The sequence below is a fragment of the Pipistrellus kuhlii genome, unplaced genomic scaffold, assembly GCF_014108245.1.
Source record: "Pipistrellus kuhlii isolate mPipKuh1 unplaced genomic scaffold, mPipKuh1.p scaffold_m20_p_3, whole genome shotgun sequence".
NCBI classification, from domain to species: Eukaryota; Metazoa; Chordata; class Mammalia; order Chiroptera; family Vespertilionidae; genus Pipistrellus; species Pipistrellus kuhlii.
The window spans coordinates 82,783,535-82,804,957 of record NW_023425529.1 but is presented as its reverse complement, the minus strand read 5'-3'; the positions used below and the strand labels follow the sequence as shown (position 1 = coordinate 82,804,957).

Sequence of the window (21,423 nt, the reverse complement as noted above, 5' to 3'; positions counted from 1 at the left end):
GAGCGTCGCCCTGAGTCGCCAAACCCCATCCTTAAATCAGCGCTAGCTGGGAAAATCATTATTTGGGGGTTAATTGTGGAAGAAGGGAAGGAAGGAAAAAAAAAGAAAGAAAGAAAGAAAAGGGAGGCAAGCGAGAGAAGAGATCCCTAATTCCTGTCAATGTTCTACTGAAGCAAGAGAAAACTCTTAGGGTTGCCATGCAAAGAAAAATGATCTGTTGTTCTTCTTTAATGGAGAAAGCTGCTGAAGTGTTGAGTGACTGTAGGGCTGTTGGGATAAAGGGGGAACGCAAAGCAGGAGAAGCAGAGCCTAGGCTCAGCCAGATCTAAGGACTCCTTCCACAGGTTAAAATAAACTTTGTGGATTGCGCATAAGATTACTGTTGATTAAATGGGTTGAAGAAGGAAACAGGGAGAATTATCTTCTATCCTCCTTGATTCCATAGCAATCAAGATGAGTTGTGGGCATTCTCAGCTCCAGCTCTAAGACATTCTGGTTCTCAAAGATGGGCTACCCTACTTTGGATCATAGTGATCTCTTTGCTGGAATAAAATAGATGGTGTGGGGTGGGGGAGAGGGACTTGGCGTCTTGAGAGAGTAGACTTCTGTATAGTTGGTTGAAATCTAATTTCCATCTTTCCTTTGGTGGTTTAGTAAAACAACATCCCCTCTTTCTCTAGGGGTGTATGAAAGTACACATGTAATGTATTGCTTTGGACATAGAGGAAATTTGCATCCACATGTCACAGTAATGGAAAGTATCTTTGGGCTCTCTCACAACTACTCAGGATTATACAGGTGATGAGCACTAGGGGGCACCAAACAGAGTTGGGGAGCCAGATGGCAGTTTAAAATGTCTTAAGCCCGACGGGTAAGAGCAGGAAGCACGTAAATATATGCAAGGGCATCAGAGCGTCAACACACTCCTTTCTCTCCTCAGCGCCCACTGGGGAAGGAACTCAGAAGCGCACAATCTAGCGGAGGACCACGCTAAGACTACGAGTAGTTTAGAAGCAACTTTACAGAAGATTCGTTGGTTCACACTAGTTTCCTAGGAAACGCCCACAACTTATCTGGATGAGCTCCACTTAGAGAAGTTTGCTGTATAATTCATATTAATTTGCCTGTTAAGTAAAATAGTTATACACGTTTACAGCTTTTTTCTTTATCAAAAGCTACACTTCCAGGCATACAAAAAAGTTTGTTTTAAAACCAGTGGTTGCTAGGTTTCATGAAGCTAGCAGATTATAAACATTTTAAAATACGAATTCAGTAGGGGCAACTCAAGTACTAAAATAGTAGAGTTCCATTTACTAGAAAATATATTGTTAACTCATTTGCTATGGTAATGGTAAATCTCAATATGATATATGTAATTAGTAGTTTGTCTCCAATCTTAAATTTTAATATAAAGCAAAGGAAGAAATGACTTTAAAATACATTTTTATTATACGTCTTGAGGCAGATTATTAGAACTTGCTCAATTGTTGCTTTACTAGAAAAAAAATAGTCTGATTTTAAATATAATCAAACTAATAAATTGGTGAGTTAAAAGAAGATCAGTAAATCACAATGTTCAAATGTTGGCACCATAAAAAAAATGATGCTATTTCTGTGTGAATGGTTATTTAAAAACTTTATTAGTGCCTATTTCTGTTTACTCTGCATTGAAATTTTGGCCACAATGCATTGGACTCAAGTCCCTGGATGATCACCATGTCCTGTCAACACATTAGTTCAACCAGGAACAATTAAACATATTGTAAATAATTAACTTGATTGAAAGCTCTGCTTGCCCACATGACAGACTTTCCTATTTGTGCAACATTAGTTTTACTATGAAAACAGGTACAACTTTGAGTATAACTATATTGTGTACAATGGTTAGATTTAAAGGTTAAAATGTTTTATACTCTGGTTTCTCTTCAGATCGCATAAATCTTTCGCCTTTTAAAGGTTAAAATGTTTAGTGTGATTATTTTACTACAGACACCTTTTTAATGCTTACCAACTTTCAATTAACATTTTCTGTTACTTATTAATATATCCCTAATAGCATTTCTCTTTTCTGTCAATTCAATTATCGAGTAAAGAGCAGATCTCTCTCTGTAATATACATAAAACATCTACCTATAATAATCTTTAATAATAAAAGCATAATATGTTAATTAGACCAGGCAGCTGAATAATCTTCCCGACATCATTCCAGACGTCCTTCCAGATGAAGCTGTGGTGGAGAGGGCCAAGGCAGAGGCAGTTAAGGGTGATCAGGAAGGCAAGCAAAACAGTTAGGGGCAATCAGACAGGCATGCAGAGTGGTTAGGAGCAATCAGACAGGCAGGCAGGTGAGCAGTTAAGAGCCAGTGGCCCCAGATTGTGAGAGAGTGCAGGCTGGGCTGAGGGATAACCCCCTCCCCATGCATGAATTTCGTGCACTGGTCTATATATGAAAGCCTAAGCAACCGAATGATTGAACAACCAGTCAACCAGTCACCATGACACACACTGACCACCAGAGGGCAAACACTCAACACAGGTGCTGCCCCCTAGTGGTCAGTGTGCTCCCACAGCAGAAGCACTGCTAGCAGACCAACGGGTGCCAGATGCAGGTCTCACAGCTGGCAAGTGCTGCTGCAGTGATGTGAGCCTCTCTTGGTTCAGACTGGGCACAAGCCCTCAGCAGGCAAAGTGGGGCCAGGATGAGTGGGAGTGGCAGGCAGGAGCAGCAGGCGGCATTGGACTGCCGGTTTTGGCCCAATCCCCACAGGCCACACCAAAGGACCCCACTGGTGCACAAATCAATGCACCAGGCCTCTAGTCAAGTAATAAAAGAAGAGGTAGCAAAAAGACCTCAAGACACAATGGATGCACTAAACTCAGAGATTTGATTTTGTGACAGCTAGGTCCATAAAAAGTATACATGTAATTTATTTTCTCACACCATATTCTTTACTCACTTTTGTCCTTGTTTATTTTCTCGCATAAATTCATGTTTCTTTCATTTCCCAACCATTCATAACTATATAGTAATCATACTAAGTAATGAAAGCCAGAGCCAGTGATGACTTAGTCAGTTGCTAAACACATAAAATCTACCTTATTTCATATGTCACATAATTCATAGGGTAGCTTCTTGAAGTGTAAGAGGAAAAATATTTTGAGAGCATTTCTCTTTATTTTTTCCTCCTTTCCCCCATTTCTCATGCACCTTTGTCTTGCCTGTGGATAATTTTAATTTTACCTTTTGTCATCTAGAACTCAAGGAAAACTGGATATTCAGATAGTTAAACAATGAAGAATTAAAAAAAAAACTTTAAAAATATTTTTATTATTTTAAGAAAGGAGAGGGAGAGAGAAATAGAAACATCAATGATGAGAGAGAATCATTAATTGTCTGCCTCCTATATGCATGCTCCCCTGCCCCCTGCCGCCCCTCTTCCCCTCCTACACTGAGGATTGAGCCTGCAATCTGGGCATATGCATTGACTGGGAATTTAACCATGGCCTAATGGTTTATAGGTCAAACCTCAACCACTAAGCCACACCAGTTAGGCAAAAACTTTTATATTAAAATGAAATAAAGGGAGTGGGAGTGCTCTAGATCAAAGCATATTATAGGAGAGGAAACAAGATGGTAGCATAGGTAAACACCTGTACTTGCTGCCTCTCACAACCATATCAAAACCACAGCTAACTATATATACATACACATACATATATGTGTGTGTGTGTGTGTGTGTGTGTGTGTGTGTGTGTGTGTGTGTGTTTGTGGCCCAGAATCACAGGAAAGCTGACTGAGTGGAAGTTCTACAACTAGAAGGAAAGAAAAAGTGCATTGAGACTGGTAGGAGGTGCAGAGGTCCAGAGGTGCAGAGGTACGAAGGCATGCACAAAATAGGCGGGCAACTGGATGTGCTGTTGTTTTTTTCAATTGGGAGGGAGATACAAGCTCCCGATTACTCTGCACTCCAGTTGTGGATGAGATCTGGAGATGCAGACTCATACAGGGAGAAACTGGACTGTCTGGCATTGGGCTAGAACATGAGGGTGGCTTTCCCTCAGAGGTGCTTGCAGCGATTGTTGTACCTGCGTGAGGGTATGGGACGCAGAGATGCAGGGATCTCCCTAGTGCAGGGCTGACTGGCAGCCATTGCTGTTTGCTCCACCTGGTGATTCCCTGAGATGCCATCCCACCAAAGTGGTAGGCAGCGGCTTTTGCATATGAATGGCCTATCATTTTGCAGCTTAAAACCTAATAAACTTCAGCTGGGTCAGAGAGTTCCAAAGTTTCCAAAAGAAGGGCCAAGGCTTTGCAGTAGAAGCAGCCTGTCTTTCTTCACAGCTGGGTCTCATCTGGGCACTTCCAAACCTTAAACAAAGAGGAAGAATCTGCAGATCTCGCTGTAGCTCTTGCTGGGAGGAGTTAGGCAGTGGTTGACTTTGCAACTCCTTGGAGATCCAAGAGCCAGTGTACCCAGTGGTCAATGTGAGACCATACTAGATTACAACTCTTCACATCCATAAGTGACACACTCAAGGGGCAGACTCAATGAGCACCAAAGCCCCACTGAAGCAAATTCTGTCCCATAAGGGTGTCTCCAACACAGCAGCTCTTCCACTGTAGACACAGCCAATTGGCCTGGAGGTCAATTCCTCCCAGTGATACCAACAGCAATCAAGGCTTAACTACAACAAGACTGCACCCAACCCACAAAGGGGAGCACCAAGTGTGTCCACCTCAGGTGACTGGGGAGCCACTGGGCCCTATACGACACCTAGCACACAAGGCCACTCTATCAACTCAGGGAAGCAGCCAAAATGCAGAGAAAAAGAAACATGTCACAAATGAAAGGAATGGAGGAAAGCAAACTACTGAATATAGAGTTCAAAACCACAGTTATATGGTTACTCATGAATCTTCTAGAAACCTCTGAGGAACTTAGTGAGACCTTCAAGGATCTTAGTGAGAATGCCAAAAAAATAAATAAATAAATAAATAAATAAATAAATAAAAATAAAATGGAAAAGGACCAGTCAGAAATTAAGCATAAACTGACTAAAATAAAGAATAATGTCCAAAGATCCAACAGTAGATTAGAGGATCTCAAGAATGAAATCAAAGATTTTTTTGAAATATGAAGAAGCAAAAAACACCCAACCAGAAAAGAAAAAATAAAAAAGAATCCAAAAATATGAAGAATATTTCCTTAGCCTCTGGGAAAACTTCAAGAGTACCAACATCTGAATTATGGGGGTGCCAGAAGAAGAGAGAGAGCAAGATATTGAAAACCTATTTGAATAAATAATGACTGAAAACTTACGCTGGTGAGGGGTGGTGGGGAATGTGTCCCTTAAGGGATGTCCAAGGGATCCCTACCAGGATCAGGCCTAAATGGGTAGTTGAACATCCTTGTCACAATCCAGGACTGCTGGCTCCCAACTGCTTGCCTGCCTGCCTTCCTGATTGCCCCTAATTGCTTTTGCCTGCCAGCCTGATTACCCCCTGATCACTCCCCTGCCAGCTGGATTGATGTCTAACTGCTCCCCTGCCAGCCTGGTCCCCCGCAACTGCCCTTCCCAGCTGGCCATCTTGTGGTGGCCATCTTGTGTCCACATGAGGGCAGCCATCTTGTGTGTTGGAGTGATGGTCAATTTGCATATTACTCTTTTATTAGATAGGATGATTGGGTTACCAAAGAGATCAAAGAAGAAACAAAAAAACATCCTGGAAACAAATGACAATGAAAACATAACAATCCAAAATTTTTGGGACACAGTGAAAGCCATCTAGAGAGGGATGTTCATAGCATTACAGGCTACTTAAAAAAAAAAAAAAAAAAAACCTAACCGGTTTGATATCAGTGAATATATCTTCAGCCTGCAGACTGAAGGGTCACAGGTTCAATTCCAGTCAAAGGCATGTACCTTAGTTACGGGCACATGCCCAGTGGGGAGTGTGCAGGAGGCAGCTGATCAATGTTTCTCTCTCATTGATATTTCTGGCTCTCCATCTCTCTCCCTTCCTCTCTGTAAAATATCAATAAAATATATTTAAAACAAAACAAGAAAAGTTGATAATAAATTATCTAACTCTACAACTTAAAGAATTAGAAAGAGAGCAATAAGAAAAGCCCAAAGTGAGCAGAAGAAAGGAAATAATAAAATCAGAGTGATATAAATGACATAGAAACAAAGAAAAATCAATAAAACCAAGATCTGGTTCTTTAAAAGGATAAACAAGATTGATGAACCTCTAGCAAGGCTCACCAAGAAACAAAGAGAGAGGACCCAATAAACAAAATAGAAATGAAAGAGGTGAAATAACAGATCCCACAGAAATAAAAAGGATTGTAAAAAATTCTCTGAACAAGTCTATTTCAACAAACTGGTCAACCTAGAATAAATGGATATATTCTTAGAAATATACAACTTTCCAAAACTCAACCAGGAGGAATATATATATATATATGAATAGGCTGATAACTACAGTGGAAATTGAAGCAGTAATCAAAAAACTTCCATCAAACAACAGCCCTGGGTCAGACAGTTTTAGAGGTTCTGCTTCTCCACCAAACATTCAAAGAAGAACTAAAATCTATCCTATTATCCAGACTATTACCAAAAATTCAAGAGGAAGGAAGTCTTCAAAGCTCTTTCTAAAAAGCCAGCATTACCCTAATCCCAAAACAGATAAAGACCCTACAAAGAAAGAGAATTGCAGGCTAATATTCCTGATGAACATAAATGCTAAAATCTTCAACAAAATCCTAGCAAATTGGATCCAGCATTACATTAGAAATATTATACACCATGAAAAAATGGAATTTATTCTGGAGATGCAAGGATGGTACAATATCTGCAAATCAATAAACGTGATATATCACACACAAAAATTGAGAGATAAAAATCACATAATCTTATCAATTGATGCAGAAAAAGCATTTTACAAAATCCAACACCCTTTCTTGATAAAAACTCAGCAAAGTGGGAATAGAGGGATCATATCTCAACATAATAAAAGCCTTATATGACAAACCTATAGCCAATCATACTCAATGAGCAAAACAAAAACCATTTCACCTAAGTACAGGAACAAGACAAGGATGCCCACTTTTACCACTTCTGTTTGACATAGTACTGGAAGTGCTAACCATAGTGATCAGACAAGGCATTCAAATTGGAAAAGAAGAAGTAAAACTATCATTATTTGCAGATAACATAATATTGTACACAGAAAACCCTAAAGACTCCTTCAATAAACTACTAGACCTAACAAATGAATTTGGCAATGTAGCAGGATAAAAATTAGCACCCAGAAACAGCCGAAACCAGTTTGGCTCAGTGGATAGAGCGTCGGCCTGCAGACTGGAAGGTCCCAGGTTTGGTTCCAGTCAAGGGCATGTACGTTGGTTGCAGGCACATCCCAGTGTGGGGTGTGCGGGAGGCAGCTGATCGATGATTCTCTTTCATCGATGTTTCTGACTCTATCCCTCTCTCTTCCTCTCTTAAAAAATAAATTAAAAAAAAAAAGATATTGCTACAACAAATGTCTGATATTATGCCTATGGCTTCTTCTAAGATTTTTATGGTTTCCCATCTTATGTTTAAGTCCTTTATCCATTTTGAGTTTATTTTTGTATATGGTGTAAGTTGGTGGATCATGGTTTGATGCCTGGATGGCGGGCTCAATCCCCAGTAGGGAGCATGCATCAGGCAGCCAATCTATAATTCTCTCTCATTATTGATGTTTTGTTTTTTGTTTTTATCTCTTTGTCCCTCTCCCATCCTCTCTGAAATAAGTAAAAATATATTTAATAAAAAGAAAAAGAAATAGTTCAGTAAGGAAGAGAGATGACTATCCAGGCTATGTTGTTTTGGTCACATTAATGCCCTCATGACCTTTTTCCATGACCACTGGGAATAACAAGAGTTGACAATGGGGAAAAGGTGGGGAAGGAAATAAGTAGGAAATTGTGACAAACAGACATGAGAGCCAAGGTCTATTTTAAAGGTCAACAAATCCATTTAGATAGTGTGATACCTTGTCAGCTTCTAACACACTATTATCTTTTAGTGTTATTTAACACTAAATGGTTTTTTTTAAAAAGTCTTCCCAGTCAGTGTGTCATATATATATGTCCCCCAAAAATGTATACACACTTTAACAGCTGATAATTCACTTAAGTTTCACGTCTTTTCAGGTTTAACTGATTTGAAATAATGGGTGAAGCCAGAGTAAGCTTTGAACAACAACAAAAAATTTATCCTAAAGTGCCACTAAACTTTTTTTATGTGAATAAATAAAATATAGTTTACAGTTTAAAACTGACAATAGTTGACCAATTGAAGGAGCACAGATACCAAATGAAATGATACTTTAAAAAATGTATCTTTATTATTGAAAGTATTAAAGATGTCCCCTTTTTCCCCCCACTGACTCCCTCCACCCTGCCCATGCTCCTACCCCGTCCCTTCTGCTCCAGCCTATGGTACTATTATCTCTGTCCACGGGTTATGCATATATGTATCTAAGTTCTTTGCTATTTCATTGCTTTGAGTTATCAGCAGTGCCTGGACAAATATGAATGGTCATCAGTTTACAAACAGACATTCACACACACACACACACACACACACACACACACAATTATTCCTTTTTGTAGAATTTTTTAAATTTGAAAATGAGCTGTATGTTAAAAAAACACTGACTTTATAATTATTCTAAGAGTGTACACATGTTTTTTTGTTTTGTTTTTGTAATATGTTTTATTGATTTTTTACAGAGAGGAAGGGAGAGGGATAGAGAGCTAGAAACATTGATGAGAGAGAAACATCGACCAGCTGCCTCCCGCACACCCCCCACCGGGGATGTGCCCGCAACCAACGTACATGCCCTTGACTGAAATCAAACCCGGGACCCTCCTGTTCACAGACCGACACTCTACCACTGAGCCAAACCGGTTTCAGCCATGTTTATACACTTTAACAACTGGTAGCTTAATTGATATCTTTTTTTCTTTTCAGCCAGACTAAGCTTTGAACAATGAAAATTTATCCTTAAATGCTACTGGAAGTTTGAAAATACTGTTGAAGTACAAACACTGCCTTTATAATTATTCAAGGCATTTATACATTTTGGGGGACAACCTATATATACACATACAAATACTAAACAAAATGATTCTTTATATATATTTCTATCTAATAAGGAGGGAATATGCTAATTGACTGCCACACCCTCAAAGATGGTGGTGCCCACAGCCCCAAGATGGTGGCACCCAGTTCCCTTAGTCCCCCTAGGGCAACAGGCATATGGCAAGGCCAGCCCCGCCCTGAGGCAGGCCCAGCCGCTCTGCACACCTGCCTCCGGAATCCCCAAATCCCCTCAGCCCCCCAGCCCCCCAGGGTCTGCCCAAGGCACAGGCAAGCCTCAGATGATGGCTGTCCAGATGCCCAGGGCCATCCGAGGCTCGGTAACCAGGGCCAGCCAAAGCTTGCACTGCCGGCAGTGGCACTAGCAGAGGTGTGATGGAGCGTTGCCTTTCCCTGATCGCCAGGTTGCCTCCTGCCCCTGAGGGCTCACAGACTGTGAGAGGGGGCAGGTCGGGCTGAGGGACCTCCCTCCAGTGCATGAATTTTCATGCACCGGCTATATATATATTTCAGAAAGAAAGGGAGAAGAAGAGAGAGATAGAAATATATATATTTCAGAAAGAGAGAGGAAGAGAGAGATAGATAGCAATGATGAGAGGGAATCACTGATTGACTGCCTCCTGCATGGCCCCTTTTGCAGGTTGAGCCTGTAACTCAGGTATGTGTCCTTAACCAGAATCGAACCTGGGACCGCTCAGTCCACAGGCCTATACTCTATCCATTGAACCAAACCAGCCAGGGCCAAAATTATTCTTTTTTTTTTTTTAATAAATTTTTATTGTTCATATTATTACAAGTGTTCCTTCCCCCCCACCCCCACCCCACCATCTGCCCTTTCCCCACCCGCCATTGTCCTCATCCATAGGTGCACAGTTTATGTTCAGTCTCTTCCCACATTCCCCTCTCCCCTTTTCCCCAAGAATCGTCAGTTCACTCCCCTTCCATACCTCTGATTCTATTATGTTCAACAGTTAATATAGTTCATCAGATTTTTTTTAATTTCCATGGTTTTTAGATTCACTTGTTGATAGTTATGTATTTGTTGTTCATAATTTTTATCTTTATTTACTTTCTCTTCTGAAAGAACCCCCTTCAGCAATTCATATAATTCTGGTTTGATGATGATGAACTCCTTTAGCTTTTTTTTATTAGTGAAGCTCTTTATCTGACCTTTGATTCTGAGTGATAGCTTTGCTGGGTAGATTATCTTTGGCTGTAGGTTCTTGCTATTCATCACCTTGAATATTTGTTGCCATTCCCGTCTGGCCTGCATGGTTTCTGTTGAGAAATCAGCTGACAATCGTATAGGTGCTCCTTTATAGGTAACCACCTGCTTAGCTCTTGCTGCTTTTAATATTCTCTCTTTGTCCTTTGCTCTTGGAATCTTAATTATGATTTGTCTTGGTGTGGTCCTCTTTGGATTCCTCTTATTTGGAGTTCTGTGTGCTTCCTGGACTTGTAAGTCCAATTCTTTCCCCAGGTGGGGGAAGTTTTCTGTCACTATTTCTTTCAGTATGTTTTCGATATCTTGCTCTCTCTCATCTTCTGGGACCCCCATGATTCTGATGTTGGATCGTTTGAAGTTGTCCCAGAGGTTTCTTACATTATATTCAATTTTCTGGATTCTCTTGCCTTCTAGCTTCTGCAGAGGAGTGTCTTCTGGCTCTTTATGTTCCAAATCTTTGACTTGATTCTTGCGATTTTCTATTCTGTTTTTAGGACTCTGTATAATATTTTTTATTTCAGACAATGTATTCTTTATTTCTAGTTGATCCCTTTTCATATCCTCATAGGTCTCATTTATTTTATCGGCCTTTTCTAGGAAACTCTTGAAAAACCTTATAAGTGTGGTTTTGAACTCTATATCCAGTCGCTTTTTGTCCTCCATTTCTTTCGTTTGTGATCTATTTGGTTTAGGCATTTTCGCAGGCAGCTTTTCTGATGGGGCGGAGTTTCAGGGTGGAGCCTACAGCCTTGGCTTCCATCAGCCCCGCCCTATGCGACTCCTGAGACTCAGGGTCCTTCAGTACTTGTTGCAAGCACCTCTGAGAGAAAGGTGCCCTCAATTTTCGCCTGCTACCAAACAGTGTAGGCTCTCCCGCAATGGGCCTGGGGTTCAGTTCAGTTGGAACTGGAGTTGGAGATGGCGTTCAGAGCAGTCTGGAGCCCCTGTCTCCTTCCCGCCAGGGCAGTCCTACGGCACAGCCGACCGTCCCTTCTCTGCGCGCAGTGTGCACGCCTCTTGGACCTCCTTTCGCCGCTTCCCCGGGTTCCGCCTTAGAGCCCAGCTCCCTCTGGATGAGCCTGGGTCCCCGGGGTCTGGCCTAGAACGGGGGTTCAGAGCAGTTGGGGGCCCAGCACAGTCGGAGTGTTTATCTCCTTCCTGCTAGGGAACGCCAGCCAGGCACTCGGCCTCCCTCCTCTCCGGCTCCGTCCTCTCCGCGCGCGCCACGTGTCTCCGTACCTTGGGCTTTTACAGCTCCTCCGTGCTTCCTTCTGGTTTTCTCCTTGCTTCTCGTTGTAGAATTTCCTGTCAGTCGACTTTCCTGTAGTTCTGGGCAATATCCATTTTATATTTTAGTTGTATTTTATTGAAATTGTTGCGTGCGGCTGCGGCTAGGTGCCTACCCGAGCAGCCATCTTGGATTCTCCCCAAAATTATTCTTGATGTTTATGATTCCAATGCTTTGCATTATTAGCAGTGCCTGACCAGAATGGTCATCAGTTTGAAAACAGGCATTGACCAAAAAAATTTTTATTTCTGTAGATTATTTTAAATTTTGAAAATGAACTGCAAATTAATAAACACTGACTTTATAATTATTCAAAGTGTGTATATATTTTTTGGGACACAATGTTTATGTTTATGTTATTCCCCAGATAAAAATGAAGGCACCAGGGACAGTCAATATTGTATCAAGTAAACTATGACCTGCCTAATCTTGACAAGAATTTATTCTACAGTTAAAATCCCTCATTAACAATAGTCCCTGAACTTTCAGCTGGCAATTTATATGACCTTTATTTTAAATGAGGCCAAGAATCCTAATCCTCACATTTAATTTAGGATTAAATAGTTTTTCTAGCTGGGTTTACATGTCTATGTTTTTAAAAGATGATGTGCAATGGTATAATCAAATTAGTTTTAATTCTTAAAGTGTGTTAATTTGTCAGGGCAGATCAATTCTAATAGCATTTTATATTTTCCTAGTTATCTTTCAAACTTGAAGCTATTCACATAATCATACTCTTATTTTCATTTTCTCACAATCCCTCTAAGGAAGGGAGGAAAATGGGATAAAGCAGATGGGGAAACTGCGACACAGAAAGGAGAGGAGTTTGGCCCAGTCAGTGACTAAATTTGACAGGTTATCTAATGTCCAAATTAGGCATTGGATCTTAGTGAATCCTAGGATCCTCTCCCCTCTCTCATATTTACTGCTTAGAAAGAAATTTGCCTATCTCAAAACATACTTTTCTGGGGAAATAGCAAGTACTAAGGGTGCTCTATTTATTCTGTTGGACTGATATGTAATGTGGAACCAGAGTAGAAATCCTTAGAGAGGAAACTAAATTTGAAGAAAATGACCCGAGTTTTCCTTACACGGAATCTGGGATTTTTAAAATACAAGACTGAATAAATACATGAATTCTCTAGACAAACTGAGCTCAAACCTTGACTGTCACTTAATAGCTACTTAGCTTGTGCAAGTACCTTAACCTCCCTCATCCTTTTCCTATTTTATAGGGTTGTCAGGTTAAATAAGTAAGTGGATATAAAAAATTTATAACAGTCCTTGACTGTTAGTAAGTTCTATCTACATAACAACTCATTATTATTAATATGATATTATTTGCATGAATCTTCTTAGGAATGCAACTGTTGCATAAAATGATAAATATGTATCAGCCCTAAAATTAACTCACTGTAATAATCCTCATTGCATTTTCTGATAGGAGTACTAACCTTGTGGTAAATCAAGGAAGTACCATTAAGACATAGTGTCTTCTTATTTTTACCAAGGCTTACTATAAAGTCCCTTATTTATTTTTATGGACCAGGTAGAGAAATGTGAACTAAAAGATATTAAAAGAATATCACTGTCATATTGGATGGAGGTCTTCAAGCACATGCTACATAATTCTGTCTTTGACTTGTTATTCCACAATTTAATCAATGCCTACAACAAACATAAAAAAAATTAAAATTCAGATGACATGATGCTTAGAGGGATTGCTGATTAATACCATGAGCATCCAACCAAAGTTTTAAAATATCTTAACAGGCTTAGATAATAAGCCAAAATAATAAAAATATAATTTTACAGAGATAAATATAAAAGTTCCAAACTTATATTTAAATAATTAGTCCACTCCTGAAAGAAAGAAAGAAAGAAAGAAAGAAAGAAAGAAAGAAAGAAAGAGAGAGAGAAAGAAAGAAAAGAAAGGAAGGAAGGAAGGAAGGAAGGAAGGAAGGAAGGAAGGAAGGAAGGAAGGAAGGAAGGAAGTGAAGGAAGGAAGGAAGTGAAGGAAGGAAGGAAGGAAGGAAGGAAAGGAAAAAAGGTAAAAAGGACACCATTTGCCAAAATTATCAAGCTAAATACTCAAATGAACAAACCCGGTGTAAAACAAACCTTAGATTTTACCAAATATTCAAATAAGAAAGGTGATAGACCAGCCCTAGCCAGTTTGGCTCTGTGAATGGAGCTTTCGCCTACAGACTGAAGGGTCCCAGGTTTGATTGCAGCCAAGGGTGTTGGAAATTGCCTCTTGCCTTCACTAGCAGAGAGGTGTGGACAAGGAGCCCAGAAGGCTGGTCAGCCTTGCGGCTCTGGCAAGGTCAGAGCTATGCACCCACTGTTTATTGGAGACAGTAGTAACTGAAGCAACTTCCACCTTTTAGTCTCATGTAAAGCTTTACTGATAAGATAGTTTGCCTGTTACTGGAAATTGCCTCTCTCATTATATAGAGATTCTCTCTCATTATTGATGTGTGTGTTTTTTCCCCCTCTCTCTCCCCTCTTCCTCTCTGAAATCAATAAGAGAAATGTATATATATTTTAAAAGCAATAGACCATAAATAATGTTTAATAACTAGGGCCTATGAATAGGCTTTAGTCAATTCTCAAACACCCTGCATGGCCTTTACAAATGAAGAATTTTGTGTCTATATTCTTTTAGAGGAAAAGGTGCATAGTTTTCATTGGATTCCCAAAGGTGTCTCTGACTCCTCTCCTGCCAAAGAAAAACAGCTTACAAACCACTAATCCATTCTACTGTGTGTTCAGTTCTGAGCAATCTTTTAAAAGAAGAAATGTATTTTAAAAAACAAAAACAAAACAAGTGCCCGTTAATAGAGCCCAGGATGGCAAATGGCTTGGAAATCATGCCCTAAGTTGAAGAGCCCTAACCCATTTGGCTCAGTGGATGGAGCATTGGCTGGGGGCCTGAAGGGTCCCAAGGTCAATTCCGATCAAGGGCATGTGCCTTGGTTGCAGGCACACCCCAGTGGGGGGGAGTGTAGGAGGCAGCTGATCGATGTTTCTCTCTCATTGATGTTTTTGGCTCTCTATCCTCTCCCTTCCTCTCTGTAAAAAATCAATAAAATATATTTAAAACAATAACAACAACAACAACAACAATTGAAGATACCTGGGAAAGGAAATTTGTGTTAGGTGACATAACATTCTTCAAACATCTAAAGGATTTATGTGTGATGCCCAATCAGTGCTGCTCAGTGGTTGAGTGATGACCTATGAACCAGGAGGCCATGGTTCGATTCCTGGTCATGGTACATGCCCCGTTTGCAGACTCCATCCCCAATGGGGGGCATGCAGAAGGCAGCCGATCAATGATTCTCTCTAATCATTGATGTTGCTATCTCTCCCTCTCCCTTCCTCTCTAAAATCAATAAAAATATTTTTAAGTAAAGGACTTAGGTGTATAAAATGGATTATATTTATTCTGTGTGGGTCCAAAGATCAGAAAGATTGAAGTTACAATGAGACAGATTTCATCTTAATTTAAGCAAAAATTTGTTAATTATTAAAGTCGCCCTAAATTGGAATCAACTGTTGTAAGCCAGTGAACTCCTTATTGCAGGAAATGTTCAAACAGAAGCTGATAACTGATCTTTAGTCAGTGCTTTTGAGAAGAATTTTTATACAGGACAGTAGGTTTGTCTGGATGACCACTAAGGACTCTTCATACTCTGAGACAGTGGTTGGCAAACTGCGGCTCATGAGCACATGCGGCTCTTTGGTCCCTTGAGTGTGGCTCTTCCACAAAATACCACGTGCAGGTGCGCGTGTACAGTGTGACTGAAACTTCTTGGCCCATGCGCGGAAGTCGGTTTTTGGCTCGCAAAAGAAATTTCAATCATTGTACTGTTGATATTTTAGCTCTGTTGACTAATGAGTTTGCAGACAAATTAGTCTAATTAGTCTAAGATTCTTTCATTCTCTGATCCTTTTCAATGTTAGTCATATAATAGATTCAATCCCTGGTCAGGTCCCATACAGGAGTGAACCAGTAGGTGCATGGATAAGTGGGACAAAAAAATCAATGTTTCTCTTTTCTCTCTCTCAAAAATTAATCAACAATTTATTTTTTACATTTCATGATGGAAATAATTTATTTCACAGGTGCTATTGCTACCATTCTCAATTCTGAATATCTGGAATGCTACCTATTTAAAACTCTGGTTCAAATATTACATAATTTATACTCAGTAGAATCAGCACAGGGGAGCTATCACTGTCTCTAATGCTTTGAAAATAAGTCAAGAATACTTCACATTTCAAAGCTTAAAAACAGTTGTAAGAAATAAAAATCCAAGAGCTTTCTCCTTATCCCACCTAAAGTCACTTATTTTACCATATATAAACCCTTTGGGAATAGCCATGAGATATGCGTTATCCTATATAGAGGAAACTTCCCACTCCCGGATACCATCTTAATGCCCCTAAATGATTCATTAAGTCTGGTTATCCAATTATGTATTCATTCAGTGATTTCTCTAAAGATTTTCCCACTAAACACAATATCTTCAATTCAGCATATATACATTTAGCACAAATTCATGCTATCTTCATAATTTTTCCATTATAGTGTTTATGCTGCCATTTTGTTAGGATAATTATAGCATAATTATAATTAAATATATCTTTTTGTAATATAAAGCCAACTAAGAAATAAGTAGAGTATGCATATGTGCATAAACCATGATAAACAATAGGGGGTTAAGGCCTGGGGTAGGGGACAGGGGTGAGCTTAGAAGGGTCAATGGGGGGATAAGAGGGACATATATAATACTTTCAACAATAAATTTAAAAAAAAAGAAAAAGAAAAGAAAAAATGGTGGACACCAAAATCTGTCATGCTTAAAGGCAAATGTATCCAGTTTATTTCTATGCAGCACATAATAAGGGATCTATGTGATTGTTATTCCTTTTACAAATCAAGTTTAGGACAACCTTTGAACATCAACTCATCCTCCAGAGTGAACCATCTTGCACTATGTTCTATTGGTAGTATCTCATGTAAGGGGAAAGGAACATTCTCGCTGGCTTACAGATTAGTCAGGTAGGAAGTTTTCTGAGAGGAGAGCATGAATTTGTCTCTTCCATTCTTCTGGTGAGGCTCACAGTAGGACTGTATCAGTTTGTACCAACAGAGGCTTATAGAAGCCATTCAGATATTCCACAATAGGGAGAAAGACACTGAAGAGAAGAAGGAGGAAGAGGAGACTCGAAGTCCTATGATGGAGTGAAGAGGCTTGTAGATGGAAAAAACAGGAATTGTGGAAGCAAAGTCATCCTCCTTAGGATGCTATGACAAGCAGAAAGCCTCTGAAAATTCCACCGGTCACTAGAACATTCTTCCTCACAAATGACACCATCTCCTCAGCATTGCTTTTCACCTCCATAGATACGTGGTTGTTCTCATTCATCTTCAGCTGTTCCTTGGCTTTCTTCATGTTGTTCTCTACTCATTGCCTGTCAGCTTAGATGTAACCATTATGGTTTGTAAGTTGAAGAAAACTTCCTCCTCCGACAGCTGTTGCAGCTAACTATCCAACCATCTGGAATATGAAACCTGTGCACCATCAGTGACACCTCCAATTAACAGCTAGGTTGCCACACTATGCTGTTCAGCCGTGTGCCCAGATTCCTGACAGTTTGCACCACCTTAGCTGCTTTTTACCAAATTCTGCAAGGTTGCTTACTCAAAATGTCCTTGAGTGGACATGGCCAGTTCAGCGAGCAGGTCTGGAGGTGACACTTAAAGGCATGGTGCCATAGTACACAGAGTGGTGCACCATGGTCACTCAATTCTTAATCAACTTTTTAAAAATATATATTTTTATTGATTTCAGAGAAGAATGGAGAAGGGGGAGGGGAGAGATAGAAACATCAATGATGAGAGAATCATTGATCGGCTACCCCCTGCACACCTCCTACCTGGGATGAACCCATAACCCAGGCATGTGCCCTTAACTGGAATAGAACCTCGTGCAGTTAGACTAAAAATGCAAAAAGAATCATTGGAAGGCCAATGGATTTTGATATTCAGCAGGCTGAAAATCAGCATAATATAGCCCTACTGTAGGCTCAATGGCTCAAGGTAATTTCTTAACCTGATAATCCTTATACTGTTTACCAAACTTTACCTTTGATCTGCCTGTATGCATTGCTAAAGGCAAAATGTGTGTTCAAGTAAGAAAGAAGACTCCACCTGGATCCCAATGCCTTCTAAATTCATATTTCTTTTAAAATATATATATTTTATTGATTTTTTTTACAGAGAAAAAGAGAGAGGGATAGAAAATTAGAAACATGGATGAAAGAGAACCATCAATCAGCTGCCTCTTGCACACCCCCTACTGGGGATGTGCCCTCAACCAAGGTACATGCCCTTGACCGGAATCGAACCTGGGACCTTTGAGTCCTCAGGCCGACGCTCTATTCACTGAGCCAAACTGGTTTCGGCTAAATTCATATTTCTTGTATAGCATTTTCATTTGTCCATCAGCCCCTCCTTTAGATCCTGAACCCCCACCATGAAGGTTGTGGCACCTGGGACCCTTCAGTCCACAAGCTGACACTCTATCCACTGAGCCAAACCAGCTAAGGCTCAATCAAATTTTTAAAGTATTTTTACCTACTTTGTGTTTTTTAAATTACATTTAATAAAACATGCAAAAAAGAACCTTCCAAAAAAAAAAAATCACACAACTTAAACAGAATCATAAACAAGCCCTTAGAAAGAAGTTAAAGAGCCTTTAGAGATAATCTAGTCTTATTCTTCAATGCATCCCCTTTCCTTTTAAAAATAGGTAAAGAAACTGTGGCCTAAGGAAACCAAATTATTTGTTTTAAGATTAATTTAAATACCAGTATATTAGGACTTCTAAAAGTTCAATTTGAAAGACCCAAATTGAACTTTTAGAAGTGAAAACTAGCCCTGGCCAGGTAGCTCAGTTAGTTAGAGCATTGTTCCAATACACCAAGATTGTGGGTTTAATTCTTAGTCAGGGCACATGCAAGACTCAACCTATGAATGCATAAATAGGTGGAACAACAAATGGATGTGTGTCTCTCTCTCCCTCCTTTCCTCTCTCTCTAAAGTCAATCATTAAATAAAAATTAAAAACAGAAAGAAATGAAAACTATGCCTGAGATGATGACTGTACTGAATGGGATTAATGGCAAATTATCACAAATTTACCCATTGATAGATAGTATGATAGTGCCCCAATCTTTTTTATGCTTAAAAAATATTCCATTGTGTGGACATACCATATTTCATTTATCCATTCATTAGTTGGGTCTACTTTTTGGCTACTATGAATAATGCTTCTATGAACATTCATGCTCAATTTTTTGTGTGGAATTGTTTTATTTCTCTTGGATATGTACCTTAGAATGGAATTCACCTAAGCTTCTTTATCCTCTTATCACCATTCATCAAATATTAAATAGCCTAATTCCAGCTGAAATTGCTAGAATTGCATGGTAAGTGAAGTCCCAGTCTGTTTTCCAAAGCAGCTACATCACTTTACATTTCTACCAACAGTGAAGTCCAATGTATCTGTTGTTTACTGTTGTTTGTGCTTTTGGTGTCGTCTAAGAAATCATTGCCTAACTAAAGGTCACAAAGATTCACTTTTGCTTTCTTCTGTGTTACAAGTTTAACTCTTACATTTGCGTCTATGATGTATTTTGAGTTAATTTTCATAAATGTTGTAAAGTCGGTATTCAATTTAATTCTTTTGCCAGTGGCTTTCCAGTTGTTCCAGCATCATTTGTTGAAAAGACTATTCTTTCCATTAAGTGGACTTGGCATCCTTATTGAAAATCAACTAATCATAGTCCTCCTGGTTTGGCTCAGTGGAAGAGAATTGGCCTGAGGAACAAGAGTCCCAGGTTCCATTCCGGTCAATGGCAGGCACCTCAGCTGCAGTCTCCTCCTGGGACACGTGCAGGAGGCAACCAATCGATCTGTTACTCTCACATCAATATTTCTCTCTGTCTTTATTTCTATCTTCTACTCTCTCTAAAAATAAATGGGAAAAATATTCTGGGGTGAGGATTAAAAATAATAATAATAAAATAATAAATAAAAAAGAATATTAAAAAAAGAAAATCAACTGATCATAAATATAAGGGTTAATTATGTCTGGACTCTCAATTCTATTCTATTGATCTATATGTATATTTGCATGCCAATATCAACCTATCTCAATTACTGTAGCTTGATAGTATCCTATATAATAAAGAGGTAATATGCAAATTAACCCTCACACCCTCACAAGATGGCTGCCTATGACCAGGCTGATAGAGGAGTTATTTGTGTCAAGACCTTTATACTTCCTGCCTTTGATGGTTACACAGTCTTTTCACTTTTTAGTTGGTCACATTTGGTATGTTAGCCAGTTTATTTTTTAGATTCACTAAGTCATATGTAAAAATCAGCTTTTAGCACATACCTCTGCTAGACTTTAATCTTCTCCTACTTCTCATAAGACTCCCAGGGCTACAGGTTTCTCCCAAAAGGCTAATTAAGAAAGGAAATAGCCGAAGCCGGTTTGACTCAGTGGTAGAGCGTCGGTCTGCGAACTGAAAGGTCCCAGGTTCAATTCCGGTCAAGGGCATGTACATTGGTTGCGGGCACATCCCTGGTAGGGGGTGTGCAAGAGGCAGCTGGCCAATGTTTCTCTCTCATCGACGTTTCTAGCTCTCTACCTCTCTCCCTTCCTCTCTGTTAAAAATCAATAAAATATATTTAAAAAAAGAAGGAAATAATTCTGTGTTTACCAAGTTCATCACAGACTTGGCTTATAAACAGATATTCTAGTTGGTGATGTTCTCTGATTATTAATTTAAGAAAATCTATGAATATTGATATTAATAAGTCAAATAACAACACATTTACTTTCTACTTAGGATCTTTTAAATTTTGGTTTGTTCTGATCTGATAACTTGTTTCCTGGTAGTCCCAGGAGAATAGCAGAACAAGGGAATCTACCATGTAGATGTATGAGAACTGCTTTTCTTATATAGACTCACCTCCCTTTTAATCAAATATGCTGCATATGCAGTCATAGTAACAGACTGGAACATAAAGACTGTGGCTTCTTGGCTCTGTTAAAAGGACTCTCCTAGGGTTTGCTGGCAATTTCAAATGTAATTTTTTACAACCTGTAAAATGCACAAAATTTTTCTTCTGTTTTTTGCTTGGCAAAAGTGGTGTTCAATATAGCTTTCTGCAATGATGTAAATGTTCCAATCTCTGCTGTTCAAGATGGTAACCATTAGCCACATGTGTGACTATTAAGCTCTTGAAATGCAGCTCGTGAGACTGAGAAACTAAATTTTAAACTTTTATTAAATTTTAATCTAAATTTAGATATGCACATGTGTAGGGTTATCAAATTTAGCAGATAAAAATATAGGATGCCCAGTTAATTATTTTATATATTTTCAACTTTTTTAACTTACCGCATTTTCCGGCGTATAAGACGACTTTTGAAACGGAAAAAAAAGTCAACCGAAAATCGAGGGGGAGTGGGTCGTCTTATATGCGGAGTATATCCCGAAAAACGTCTCAATATGCCGCTAAACGAATTTTCCAACTCGATTCCGCACCAATCACTGTAAGGCTGCTCAGACCTCCTCTCTAACTCAGCCAATCCAAGGAGGCTTTTTATGCATGCAAATTATACATGTTCTGTACCCGAAGCTACACTGTGTTCTAGTAAAAAGCCTG

The 21,423-nt window shown here is 39.3% G+C and overlaps 1 long non-coding RNA gene and 1 pseudogene across 1 annotated transcript; both read right to left on the bottom strand.

Moving 5' to 3' along the window:
* Window positions 1-1,500: 1,500 nt before the first annotated feature.
* Window positions 1,501-16,265, bottom strand: LOC118729701. The gene is made up of 3 exons (XR_004991249.1): window positions 15,897-16,265; window positions 4,629-4,639; window positions 1,501-1,511 (listed from the first exon to the last, which is right to left on the bottom strand). It is a non-coding gene; the product is annotated as an uncharacterized LOC118729701 (long non-coding RNA).
* Window positions 16,266-16,867: 602 nt separating this feature from the next.
* Window positions 16,868-17,476, bottom strand: LOC118729559 (annotated as a pseudogene).
* Window positions 17,477-21,423: the final 3,947 nt, after the last annotated feature.